Below are 14,691 nucleotides of genomic sequence, written 5' to 3'. Positions count from 1 at the left end.
CAACAATACCATCAGAATTGAAATGACTTCATTATTTCAATGAGAATATGATTGCTGGGTCGCGTTGGCTTTGATATATGATTTCTATTACTTCCCTTTTATAAATATTTCGTTTGCCATTTTCGAGGTTATAACAAATTTTGTAGATTAAATTTTTCTGTATGCAAGAATTTCCCTTATTTTGATAACTACTATTGAATACCTAATAGCTTGGTCACATATTTGTTCGAAATTAGTACTTTTTTAACATAATCGTTGCTTAACTAAACCCAATTAAAAGATTTCGACTTTTTGTCTAAAAAAAGTTTGCATCGGTCCTTCAGTGTCCCGAGTATAATAATTTATTTTTTGAGTCTCTTAATATTCTTTTTTGAAAACCAACTTTATTTTCCTCCAAAACAAATATCTTATCTGTTTCCTCAAGATTTATATGAAGTATAAAATATGTATTCTTTTGGAAGTTACATCTGTGTTACCAGTTTCGAACTTTGAAGAAGTAAATTTTGTTCAAGGAAACTCGGAGAACATTCCATATTGAACTGCGCCGTACATAGAGTTAGTTTTTAGATCAATCATTGTAACTCGACGCTCCGCCGGTCCATAATTTACATATCTACTCCAAGAAACAGAAAAGGCGAACGTCGAAAATTGGAACCTCATGAATCATGTTTCCAGAGGCTATAAAATTATTATCACTTCTGCGCAATAGACTCGTAAAAGAGTACGCACGATAATAATAATAACTCAATAATATCTTGCAATCATTTCTAGAGTACATCTTCATAACTCTCGTTTGTTCGACACAAAAATACTGCCGACGAAATATAGATGTCTGGTTATGACGTGACCATTGCTCACAATACAAGAACCACATAAATTAGGCTCGAATAAACAGTACACTTATTCCGAACGAGCCTCCCGCGACTTATTACCCTGACTACAAAAATCAAGCAAAACAACACCATTTCAGATACAGAATACGGTTGAAAGTCCCATGTTGATGGCTCGAAGTAATCCCAATTGACTAATCTGGAAACACTCCGTCCGCCTTTCGCAGATGTCGATCGATTAATCTTGGCATCGGAATTATTCGGGCTGTTGACTGGTCGCCATGACAACGCTTTGGGTCCTGCTTGTACCCGGGTTTTGAAACATGAAGGGATGGTTTGACAAAGTTGTTGCTTAAATAGGGATTTCATGTAAATGTAAATTTCGGATCTAAATAATCACGTTTCGATGTTCACAATGGACTGGTCATTGTTCTCGCGACCGCATATTGTCAGACGTGAGTATTTCGAGATTTGTGGTAGCGACAATACTAATAAATAGGCTCTTTAGCTTGTTTGACACATCACTCAAGAGAACAATCCACTTATACTTTGATATACATTTTTGAATTACAACGCTGGTTTTCCTATCTCTTTTCTTGGTACCAATAACATAACATAAATTTACTGCTGTCAAAAAAAAACATGTATTCCAACACGAGTTACTAAATTGAATTCTGCCCATGAAAACGACGTTCTTAATTTACTAAATTTGAGTGATATTTCCCTCTTAATTAACCAATGTGGCAATTTCAATAACCGAGGCAGTCAGTTAAGGAAACTTCTCAAATTCCCACCCTAACGATATCCAATCTAAAGGCCTAACCGGTCCGCAAACGATACGTAACTCACACATGCAGACACCGTAAAATACTTTCGCCAACAAAAACCTTGTCCCAACGGATATCCGCATAAATCCGCCAATAAAATATCGGGTTGCCGGTTGTTTATACCGGTTGGTTGTCGAGTTATGACCAGGTGGTTGCTTAGCAACCGCTACCCGTCTAAAACGTATAATATTTTTATTTGGTAACTGTAATGCACTCAAGAAAATTGAGTCAGTATGAAATAGGGTATGCCTGATTCAGCGTTTTATATATTTGAGTAAAAAAAGTAACCAAGCACTGCGGTCGCTGTTGTATTTCCCAGACTTTTCATTTGTGCAAAGTGACTTGTTTATTTATGTACTGGAGGCGTGTCTGTACTTTCTGGCCACTTTTCCTCGTAGCAAACTTTCCTGTTTTATCAGTACCACTTTTCTTACCTACCTATTACCTACCTTATTACTTTGCACTGACTCTCGAATTTTTCATCTGCCTCAAAAACAGGAGCAAATAAAACAGTACTTTGTTTAACAAAATTCTAAACAGAACGAATCAAAAAACAGTTTATACAATAGCAATTGCAATCAACCTCCACCAACAAAACCCTGAAATCACAACGAACCTATTTTTAATCCCCTCCAAAAACGCAGTCACACAAAACAATTGGCGATCCCATTCTCGGCAGTCCCACTGGTCGTTAATGTCAGTTCATTATCCACTAAACGGTTTTATATCCTGTGGGGATACATCCATCCGTAACGTGGCCTGTGAATGTTAGAATAGTGGGTTGAAATTGAATCCGAATTTAAAATTCGACCTCTATTTTGGACAAGATTTTGTCCTAATTGTTATAAGGTTGAAATTAGCTACACAGAAAATATGTATTTCTAATTGTTGACGTATTTTAAGTTAATATTTTTTTTATGAAAAAAGGTTTAATATCCTTTTTGTCGAAAAGTTCTAAAGCATTTGCAAAATAATGTTTTTACCATCATACACAAACAGCTGTTCCCTTATCTATGGTCCTCGTAATTATTGGAGTATGATTATACATGCACCAGTTTCCAGCATTCATATGAAATACAAATTAACCCATTTAAATATGAATATTATAAAATTGGCATATCGTTATTACAACCATTACAAACTTCGTTGGAGCGAGGGTTGCCTCGGATCGGATATTTTGGATTCGGATATACAAATAGTACCGAGTTCGGTCATGGTCCCGGAAATTAATCAAAGTTAAAATCTGATAAACAAGGTAATCTGATCAAAACAAAGCTACGTTCAATCATACATGTAAAATTTCGAAGCGACTTTGTCTTTTCCTTAAATAATGTATTATAATTTTTCAAAAAAGTATGAATCACTGTAGCGGATATTAAGGCGACAAGCTAACGTACCCAATAAACACCTTACCCTATTTACAGTTTTGGCAGTCGTATTTCGGATATCGGAAAAAATAAGTTTCGGCTACGGTATTTTAACATCACTAGTTCGTAGAGTACTTTAATCGCTCCAAATATTGTTAACGATTGAATTAAAATACTTAACAGTGGTTTCGAATTCTGCCCGAAGCAAATATTGGAATTGGGTCTCCGTATAATTTTGTCCCATTTTATTTTATCTGAGGCTCTTCATGTATTTTATAATTGTATGCAAAAAAATATCTTGTATTGCGTTTTAACCAGTCGTTGTTTGTTCTTTAATAGTCGCATTATTTGAAATAAAAAAAGCTTTATTTGGAACGCGCATTTACTTTGTGATTGAGGTTCAACTAACAATTTTTTACTAAGGAGGTTTGCTGAAGTTTGGAATATTTCGATGTGGCCAATTTTATGTAAAAATAATCGGCCAAAAGCAAATTATGCATTTTTTTGTTTATGCATCATTGGTGCTTCGTTCCCACCGTTAGTTATCAATAGTGAATTCACAAATCTAATTTTGAGTTTATTGGGTATCTGAATGAATGTTAGTATCCAAGTTCCAAATTCAATTAGTTTGATTCAATGTATTTTAAACAATGAACTGAAAACGTTTTGTTAAAATTGTTTATTTTGATTCTATTAAAACTTTCAAATTGGTTCACTGTTTGCTATGATATAATATTTTCGTTTGAAATAGAAGGTTGCTATTTTAAATGGAAAACAAACAAAAGCTAATTCCGGAATGTCACACAACCATTTTTTTTACGAAAAATATTGTTGGTTGAGTGTCAAACGCTGTAATTAATTTAAATGTGGTTTGCTTATCAAACCCTTGACTAGAAAGAGTGTTATATGTGTGTATATTGTGAAAGAGTGTGCTATGTTCTTAAAGATGTTTTGTTTTCCCAAACTGCTGGAAAATAAGACAATTTAGCTGATAAGGAGGCACTCCTAGCTAAGCTACAACTGCATAAGTTGATTTACATGATACCAGGTAAGGCTACGCTTGATACGGTCGGTCCGTGGCTGGGTGACCATTATTTCATGGTTTTGAACCTCCGTGTTTTAGAAGGCACGTTAAAATGTGGGTCGCGGCTGTTATTATACATCTTTAATAGTCGTTAAATCTAGCAATCTGTCTTATTAAGGGGGCTCGTGTTGCCCAGTTAACTAGGGTGAAGGGGTCAGAATAGGCAATTGCTCGTTGTAAAATACTGATACTTACCTGCATCTAGTTAAACTGGAAGCCGACCTAAACATAATAGGGATAAGGCTAGGACGATGATAATTAATCTGATAAATTTGAGTTAAATAACACAAACAATGAAAAACAAATACAAAATGGCCTATAACAAAACAAAAACAGAATTTCAAGAAAATGCCTTCTAAAACATCACCTTCATTAATGATAGCACACATTTAACGCAAACGTCGGCCTCATCACAAACTGACAGCTCAACAATCCTAACACCAGAAATTAAGCACAATCAACAAACTTGACACCCCAAAGTGAACCTTATAACAAGAGCATTAAGATTAATTTGCATATTAAGTGTATCCACCCGATGTTGCACGGTGGTTCCGCAGTAATATAAAAGATTTAGTTACCATTATACTCATACTGCGGCCATTAACCCCGCACTTTATAAGGGTTACTTCTAAAAGTAAAATCTTGCGTTTATCTCGTAAAGTGAGAGTATAGCGCCTGTAGGGATATCCTTGGTTATATATTCGGGATATAAATACTCCTTGGTAAAGTTTTGTTGTTACGTCATCAAATACATGTGTGACACATTGTACCGTACTTAGAAAGTGTGGCGTAAGCGGAGTTTGAATGTTTAGATGTGATTTAGATTTATGTGACAGTGTAGAGCAGTAAGGGAATGCGGGATTCTTTTGTTTTGTATTTGCCTAGAATTTATGTCATAGAATCATTATAAACTACCACGCTAAGTAGATTGGATTGAACATGAAGTGTTGTCAGTTTGAGGTTTCTGTTCGAAGGAGACGTAAATTTGTGTTCACACATTAAGAGACTATGTAAATGGAATTCAGTATAACACAGGCAGGCAATAATATATCAAGTTTATAAACATTAGATTTCACAGTTACCAAAACCAAAAGCCTTAAATAGAAAAGTAAAGATCTTAACTAATAAGACAGTGTTATAGTCTCACTTTGCAGGTATCACAAACCATTTCGAGGAAATGATTCAGAAACATTTAAAACATAAAAGCCTTCACGAAAACTCATCATCTTTTTGTGAGAACTCAAAACAAACCGACCTAAAACTGGGACGAAAATTGCTTCAATAAAACACGAAATATATTTCGTTTTCCAAGGCGTGTTATTAGTGTCAGACACTGCGTTTTCCACAGTTTTCAGTAAACAGAAACAGGGAAAGCGTTTACAAAAACTTTACTATTTGAACTGGGCCTAGTTTTGTATACCGTGCGAAGGAATGTATCGTTTTATGTACACTACAGCAATTAAATATTTCTAATTATTGGCATACATAAGTAAAATTATCTTGCTGATTGTCCGGCTACTTATCTTCTTAAGATCGAAAACAGTCGTATTTTGAATAAATAATAAAAATCAATCTAGTACTATATGTTGGTTTAAAAATTTCGATTTTCTCTCAGTTTTGGCTTTTATGCTTGCGAAAGGTAGTGCTCTGATTATATAATATTTTCTTAAAATAAAAAAGATATGACATTATTATTTTTATCAAATATATAAACAAGTGTAAAAATAGAAGCACCAAGAACTCAACTCTGCATATAAAGTCTAAATAAACGAGTGTTTGCAAGTGAATTCAATTCCCCGCTATTTTCAATTAACATCTGTGTGTCCCTGGAGAGGTTTCTTTCGTAACTAAGGCTTTGTTGCCTCGAATAGTCTCCGCTTTGTCTCCTTACTGCTCGAAAAAAAGAAAAGCCTTTTTTGTGTTTCTCTCCTTTTGATAAAACTATGCGGTTTCGTACTGGACGACTTTGGTTTGCGTAGCGTATAACATACGCTATGGTATAATATGGAAGAATTATATTTTGTTTTATTTATATAATTGTAATAGTACGCACAATAGAAACTCTACTAATATAACAACTTAGTTGAACTTAATAAAAGTGAGCAAAAAACCAATAACATTAATACAAAAGTGGACCAGCATTCACTGGTCATATTATTCTAGATTTAATATTACAAAATGATTAAAAATTGTCAAATACCTATACAAAAAAAAACCTAATATGCTTAAGAAAAAACACCTACCACTAAACGACTCAATACATATTCATCATTTAACAATTCAATCGCACGAATAACAATCCTGTTTTTTTTTGCAGTAATAAACGTGTAGAGCATCTGTACGAAGTAAATCTAACCTAAAAAAAAGTTCAAAAAGTTTCCTTCTACACGTCAAGTACGAGTGTAGGTCACTGCAGTCGTATGTAACTATTTTCAATTAAAACCTCTTTGTGCCCGCAGAGACGTTCTTTCAAAGCAAGGCTTTGTGTCGCACTGAATACGTAGATACTGAGACCAGTACTCGTCTCTTTTGAAGTTATTTGAAAAGAGAATAATGGCGGTTGCAAATTTGAAATAGGAAACGATTCGTTTATTTTATTTATAACTTGCATACTATCGGTAGTTTTTTTCTGTTACGTAACTGGAGGGTTATTATTTATTATTTATTTAATTAATTAATTATCACACTAATCTACCATTACAGGTTACTTAACCTAACGCGGTAGCCAGGACAAAACAAAGGTCTAAGTATTTATGTGAACTAGGGTTTCAAAGGTTGAATTATTATGCACATAGTTGCAGGTCTAAATTCCATCAACTGTTTTAATATGTAATTTTCTGATAATTTTGATATGCATAGGCAATAAATTAGCCTGATACACAATTACACATGCCCATCATGTTAAAACGGCACTCTATTTGTAAGGCTCCATTGTATCTGCCCATCATCAGGGTGTATCTTGTAAGTCATGAAGGATAAATAGTTATAATTTATACGGAAGATGTAGTTGTTTCTATAGGAAGAAAAAGTAAAAAAAATAGAAATTAAGCCTAATCAGTTGTTGGCACGTTAACAAGTTAGATGACAAATTTGCTTTTCCTAGTAGAGGTGTCATGAGTCCGTCTTTAGATTGGTCGATTTTTTTCTTCGTTTTTGGAACTTATAATTTCATAGCATTGATTTCTTATTCATTTGAAAAGACATATTTTATTAGTGGTCTAAGATAAATAAATAGATAATTTGCTGGGTGAACGATGGTGAAAATGTACCACAAATCCGTTAAAATAGAGTTTCGTAAGAAACGGTTTCTACGAAATAAACTTAAAAGATTGTGAGAGACTGGAAATCTTAACCTCGTAAAATGAAAACTGCAATTTGGAGTGAGGAGCGTGAAAAATTCACAGTTTCGTCCTCTAAGTGAAAATCTTTTTTATTATTATCTCTCTTTATGAAAGACATAGCTGATTGTAAATAAAAGAGAATATTAAAGTTCCATAGATATTAGACTGGTATTTATTTTATCACAAACAGTATGAGATTAATATTTAGGGCTCGGTTGTAAAACACTGTATTTATGACAAAACACGTTTAAGTGAGGCTGAGGATTTTGTACAATTATCATAGAAATGAATAAATTCAAAGGTGACATGTTTGAGGATGGGTATCATAAATTGAAATATATTATGTATATTATACTCAAAAGGAACAAGTTTGGCCTCTTTACCTTAGCGATTTACCTACGAAAGTTTCAGTAAAATTAAAGCACCTTTAAGTCGTTTTCCAGATAAGAACAACTGAAATTAGATATGAACTTAGGTTTTTCATTAAAGAAACGCTTTAAAAAAATCTATTGCAGTACAAAATAAATACAAACACCGAAGCATTTTCAAAACCAGAAAATATCTAAAACAGCTTAACATTCAACGAACGCCTCGGTTTCCTCTAAAATACTGGGAATAGTTGAAAAATAAAACGCTTACTGTACACCCAGAATAACTTGTTAACGTTGAAACTACGACACGAAACACGACGTTCGATCTTATGACGCGAAGCTACGAAATTCTTAGCTAAGTTTTTGACTTGTTATAATTGTGTGGTCAGATGTGGTATTTGTAGGAATTACAACGAACAAGGAGTTATTATTTAAAAGTTACTTGTTTGGATTCTGGATTGTCTAATGAACATAAAAAGAAAAAGATTTAACCAAAATGTGATCAGCGAAATTTAACTCAAAACAGCTTCTTTTTACAAATTAACATATTTAAGAAGACTTGCGTAAGAGATGTTCAATGAAGCCTCAAATGTAATTGAACCGCATGAATACACAATTCAAACGAATAAGTGTCTACCGTATCTTCGTATTTACTTCCAACTCACTTAAATAAGAAGCAGCAAGAAAATAAAATCCAAGACATTACTCTTCCTTAACACTCGAGTAACAAATACCGCATCCACACAAAATGTTGGGGTAATCAACTTTATGACATCCATGTATCGTCGAACTGCACAAATTGCGTTCTTACTACGTATAAAAGTTGTTCTCGGCAATCAGCTGATTAAACCGAACTGGAGGATCGAATACAGTCTCTAAGAGTTTCACGTTAAAGTCTAAATTCGTTTGGGGATGAGACTTCACATACGTGAAGACGGCTTTAGTACCTACCATGAATTCAGTAGTAAAAGGAAATTAGATAAACGAGCTATTTCGTTAGTCTTAACCTTATTATTAGTATTGGAGAGTACAGTAATATTTCTAAGCAGATCACTGAAGTTCGTAATTTACTGAAGTTACTAGTTCCAAGTTAATTTGGCATTTGATTATGTAAGTGCTTGAAGTTGTAACCATTTCGGAATTACTTTTATTTATTTTGACGTGTATTTTAGTAGTACTTTGCGGATTAAGTAACTTTCGATTTACATCAAATACTTGATGGACATCACAGCAAATTGAATAGGGTTAACATCTATTCTTTTAAAAAACAATTTTAAGTAGTCATTATTCTTAATACCTCTGCATACCTAGTTTATAAAAGTGCAGTGCACAGTAAACTTGAATGCCTCAAATATATCATATTAAAACTTGTCTTTCCAAATCCTAAAATATTTCTGTCAAATTATATTAGGCTACATGCATGATCATATATAGCCATATATTCCAATGCAAACCATTCTAAAATTTCCCTATTAATCATAGTATAAGCTACTCGGGTACACTCTCGACCTAGTTTTCCATTAAAACTTAAATTTGTTTGATCTCTCTGAGGTCTTCCGCCCCCGTACTATGAGCACTTCGAGCAAAAATGTTGAAATTGTAAGAAAGAAACGGCGTTCTACCGTGCGCATAGTGACATCTCGCTTCTTCAACGGCCAAAATACTGTTTTAAAAGCTCATAGTAGGGCTTGACTGAAGTACATTCGTCTGAAGCCCGAATTCATTTGTACGAAACTTGTCTTGATTTATTATTTAGTTGTTTAGACGCCTCTCTAGAAATTTCTGGCTTTTATACAGGAATATATCTTCAATTCTTGAAATGAGGAATTAGTTTTAAAGAACACTAATCATACTTTAAGAATTTTGTCACGACTTGACAAAATGTTTGAATTTGCTTCAGTCAATCAATCTATCGAGGTCCGATGGACCTCCCCAAAGTTGCGCCACAAAACCCAGTTCTCCGCCTTTCGCATTCAGTTCTTGCCAATTTTGCTTTTTAAATATGCCTAATAAATTAATACTGACTGCGTGGATAGCCTAGTGGTTGAGGTCACCACTCTAAGCATTCTGTGCGTGTCACGGGTTCTATCGACAAGCATTTCTGTAATCCACGAATCCAGTCTGGGTATGTTTGCGCATGCCTTTTTATGTTTAAGAAACTCTCGGCGACACTAGGATAAATTTTTTTACAGAGAGAGTCGTTTTTTTTGAAGAAAAAAAATTATTCCTATATGACAAACTTATCTTCTTTTTAACAGGACACAGTTACTTTCAAAGTCATTTATTACTTGCCTTTATTGTTATTTTTTTCCATCCGTTTTGCTCCCTTTGTAACTCAGTGTATTTTATTCTAGCTTGCGTCACTGCACCCGCCTGCAATGGACATCAAAATGTCACATGACTAGAATTTTCTTTGAACACGTGAATGTCACATTACGTATTCTTTCACTGAAAGACTTTTCTCCTTGAGTGCAACAATCTTGGAAATATACGGGATTATATAGTGAGCTGAACCTTTAGCTGAAAGTTGCTAAGTAATTGTTTTTATTTATATTTACAAAATGTATAGACTAAGAAGATCTGGTCTAAGACATTTAATTATCATTGAAAAAATTACTTTGATTAAGTACATTTAATCATATTATATAGGAGTAATTGAAATTCGAATACTAATTAAATTCATGATACTAATCCTTTTCACAATAATTAACTTTAATAATATGATTATACTAGTGTGTGATTATACTAATGTTCGTTACACATTATAAGGTCCATAAAAAGGAATGAACGAAAATGTCATAACGTTTTACTGAATAAATCAGATCTTAATAAATCTCAGACGTCTTGCACTGATTGATTAAGGTCAGCAAACGATCAATTTAGATGGTAAGGTAAATTATAAAAGAATTAAAAGAGAATTTTATTAAAAAAGCGTTCATTATATAAACATTTTTAACATTATTCATAAAATCATTTATACAATTATGTGTTTTGAGGCACCATCTCTTAGCTTAAAAACAATAACGGCAGCGTCCACAATGCATGACCGTATATCCCATCCCAGCAATTCGCTGAATGTGTAAAGTGACACCGGGAGTGTAGTGTGAACTCCACCTTGCCACCTGTTTAACTTGTGAATTCTCGGCTCGGAATACTTAAATGTTTCACTAAGTACACTATAGAGTACCGCGGGTGTCTGACGTGTTCCTAACTTGAAGCTTCGATGAGTGTTTTGTGAATTTTTACCGAGTTTCGAGTTTAAAAGAGGTTGTAATTTACACCCGAAGTACATTTTTAAAGCCTTTTTTGGACTATTGTAAGTACTTTGCAAGATATTTTGTATAGTTAGAAGAGGAATTGGTAAAAACGTTTTTGGACTTTAAAATGTTTCTGAATACGGTGCGGTACCTGCATACTTATGTTATTATTTTTTACCTATATAAATTGTTATAAAAGGAATGTCTGTGGAAGTTTGTGTGCAATTTTTTCTCCCTCTCTCAGCAAGAGAACTCAAGAAGTGGTGGGAAATCAGGGTGTGTAGTAATTGTTGTTTGACGTTAAAAATTAAGCTTAAAAAACACATTTATATCCACGTGAAAACTTACTTCTAGAAGTTATTTAAACCGTAAACTAATTAACTTATTCATAAAATGATTACAAGTGACCTTATAACATAAAAATCTTTTACATTTTACGTAAAATACAATAATTCTCTTCGAAGCCCATAACGAACCTAAACCAGATATCCGCAAATTCAGAAATCAGTTGAAACAAAATCTCTATACGTAATAAGCTCAAACGATAAATTGTTAGAAAGCTCAGCTTATCTCATTTAAATATCTGCAGACTGCGGCTCTGCAGTCTCTTTTCATATTCCCAGTTTGATATAATTAGATCTCTAGGATCTACTGTTTAAGGCGAGCTACTTATAAACCGTTTTAAATTATTTCATTTTGGAAAGAAATACGATTTATGGATGGGGAAAAAGTGTTTCAGTATTAAAGGTAATGGTGATTTGATTGTAATGGATTCAGCCTTTTAAGCTGCCTTTTCAGATGTTTTTACCTGTAGGATTTATCTTAAAGTAAAGTAAAGGAGAATCATGCACTTCTTTCTATACACGTATTGTGGCTGGCTTTCTTTCAGACCCTTGTAAGAGTTCAAAAAGCATCATTATAAAGTAATATATGTAAAGGCGGTATGGGTCACGTGACTTTTGTAGAACAACATAATTTTTCTATACTTTTCAGCGTCTGTTATAAATTTTTGCTAACGAATGGTGGAGGGCACCCTGCCTTACCCATTGTGCGCGACATGTCGCGGGTGAAGTCCCCATGTAGGACAAGAATTTGTGTGATCCACGAAAGCTTGCCCTGAGTCTGGCTATATGCCCGTGCCTTGAATTTCATTGGTTATAAAGAAAAAAGAAGCCTTGTTGTAGGTTTTATTTCTTCTCTGGAAGCAATTACCACTTCGACAAATGAAACTTTAGTGCTAAATACCGCTACTATTTTACACTATCTCTTAACAAATTTAGTCTCTAGACCAACTCCAGACTACGGACAGAGTATTCGTTAGCAGCTACAAGGATTATTATCAATGGGCCCCAGGTAAGGCGGGATGCAATTTGTATTGACTTGTCTGACATAATGGGGCAAGCCGGCTGCCTGTGGTCGGGCTGTGAGCGTACCAATGTGATACAGTAATGCTTAAATATTTAGTTAGGGGAGATAGTTATGTAGGTTTACAGCTGTAGAGAGTTATTCTAAAAGACGTTTTTTAAATTGACTTAAACTAACTGAGATTGCTATTCAATTATTGAGGCTCGTAAACAAATTAATAAGTTAATGAATAGGTACGTAAAAAGGAATTGTATAGATATTTTGGACGTATTGAATTTTATTTCAGGTTGGATATTTTGCATAAGATGAAAACTGTTACAAAAATGTTCCATTTTATGGTTAGTAAATCTATTTTACTACATTTTTCTACTCATACAAAATGAAAATGATTTCATGGAATTATGAAATCGATGTATAATATACCATCATGTGTTAATTCTGGTTATAAACTTTCTGTGTACTAAGTTTTAGCTAAATCCGTTCAGTTGTTTTTGCGTAAAAGAGGAACAAATATCCATATCTATCCATGCATACAACTTTCGCCTTTATAATATAAGTAGGAACTCAGTTTAGTAAGATGTAGGTTCCACGTTACCGCACTTTAATAGGTACCTTCAACACACACTTCCGTCAATCAAACTACTTTATCCAACAAATAACCCCAAAAAATCAAGTCTTTAATTAAGATCTTAATTGTAATGACGTAGCAACTCGGTTTGTAGTAGGGTAGTAAATGTTCAAACGACACGAAATATTACAAATTCCCTTCGCCTGAGGGCAGGCTAAAATTTCCGCAGTATACCTCACTTTGACGGTAGGGTAGAAGTAGAAGTGTCTCGGTTGCCCCGAGGCGGACGTAAAAATACTTAAGGTACAAGCACTCTTAATTACGCCAATATACCGTACTTGCTTATCTGTGCTTAAGCCTACTAGTGGTGTTCTTGTGAATGTGAAGGTTGGGTAATGGTTGTATAGATCGTAATAAAGGTCAGAGGTAAGCAACGTTTTTGATTTTGTGTACACTGAGTATTTATTTTTGATAATTACATATTAACCTTACCTCATAAACAAATATAACAAAGATTTCCATGATGTTCAAAATATAAAAGGACGTTATTCGTATATAAAGGAGTTAGTTTTATTCCTTTTTAAAGTTTAAAAAATTATCAGGGTTTTGATCAACGAAGGTTTATAATTTTATGTTTATGCTCTTTCACTTAATCCTAAACAATTGTTCCCAATTTCAAATCTCTTCATCTTAAAACCTTAACCACTTCATCCCACATATCGTTAAACGTTCTATTAACGTGGATGTGTCAATTCTAAACGTTAAGCGTTTCAATTGCGATTTGAAGCTATATCGGTACGGCGGACTCGAATCGAGCATCCGATAGTTTTAACCTCAATGTAGTGAATAACGACTCAATCAGCGTGCTTGTATAGAGTTATTACGTTTTAGGATTTGCTCAACTGAAATGTGGTTTAAGAAGGCTTATATTAAAGCACTATTTTGAATGGCCCGATCTTAAAATAATACGTTAACAGGGACCTTTTTGACTGACATTTGTTGGTGTTAGACATATTTGACAGTTGTAAAGTAATTAGAATTATATTATTCTGACCTACTTTTCTTGATATTGGCGACAGTTACCAAGAAACAGTGGCGGTTAAATAGGCTCCCGTTTCTTATGAAATACGGAATTGAACTGAATCCGAAGATTACTTAAAATTGAGCATAATATAAGTTCGTAATAGTAAACTTAGATTAATATTTACGTATGCATAGTTCAAAAGATAACATAAACCACCAGAAATAAACTTTCAGTGAAGCTACACATCACGAACATTCCACCAAGACATTCATAGGTACTAAAGACTGCGGAAACTCTATCTACGTAACATCTGGGGCCCAACTTATAATCGGAAAAAACTACAGCTATGCCGTGAAACGGGCAAGTTGTGAAGTAACCAAAGTTTCACGACACTCCACTGGCCAGACTTCCACTTGGTTTTTATGAACTTTTCAACGGAAACCCGTTTTATCTTCCACTCAGATCTTTTGAAGTAAATTTGTTATTAAGTATTTGACGTTCGCTGCGGGTTGACGTAAACTTTCGATGTTTCGGTTAAGTTGAAGGTTTATTAAGACTTTCTTCGATTTCTCCTTAATTCGAACCAAGTTACAGGAACATTCAATCGTAGTTCTATTTTTATTTTAACTGTAAGCTTTCAAGTACCTAAACTCATAT

General features: G+C 33.9%; 1 protein-coding gene across 1 annotated transcript in view; it reads left to right on the top strand.

The window, feature by feature from the left end:
- The window catches only part of LOC113494848, a 77,010-nt gene that overhangs the window by 42,272 nt on the left and 20,047 nt on the right, over window positions 1–14,691 (top strand). The gene's annotated exons all lie outside the window — the stretch shown is intronic.

The sequence above is a fragment of the Trichoplusia ni genome, chromosome 6, assembly GCF_003590095.1.
Source record: "Trichoplusia ni isolate ovarian cell line Hi5 chromosome 6, tn1, whole genome shotgun sequence".
Taxonomy (NCBI): Eukaryota; Metazoa; Arthropoda; class Insecta; order Lepidoptera; family Noctuidae; genus Trichoplusia; species Trichoplusia ni.
The sequence above is the reverse complement of the archived record's forward strand: the minus strand, read 5'-3'. Positions and strand labels throughout refer to the sequence as shown.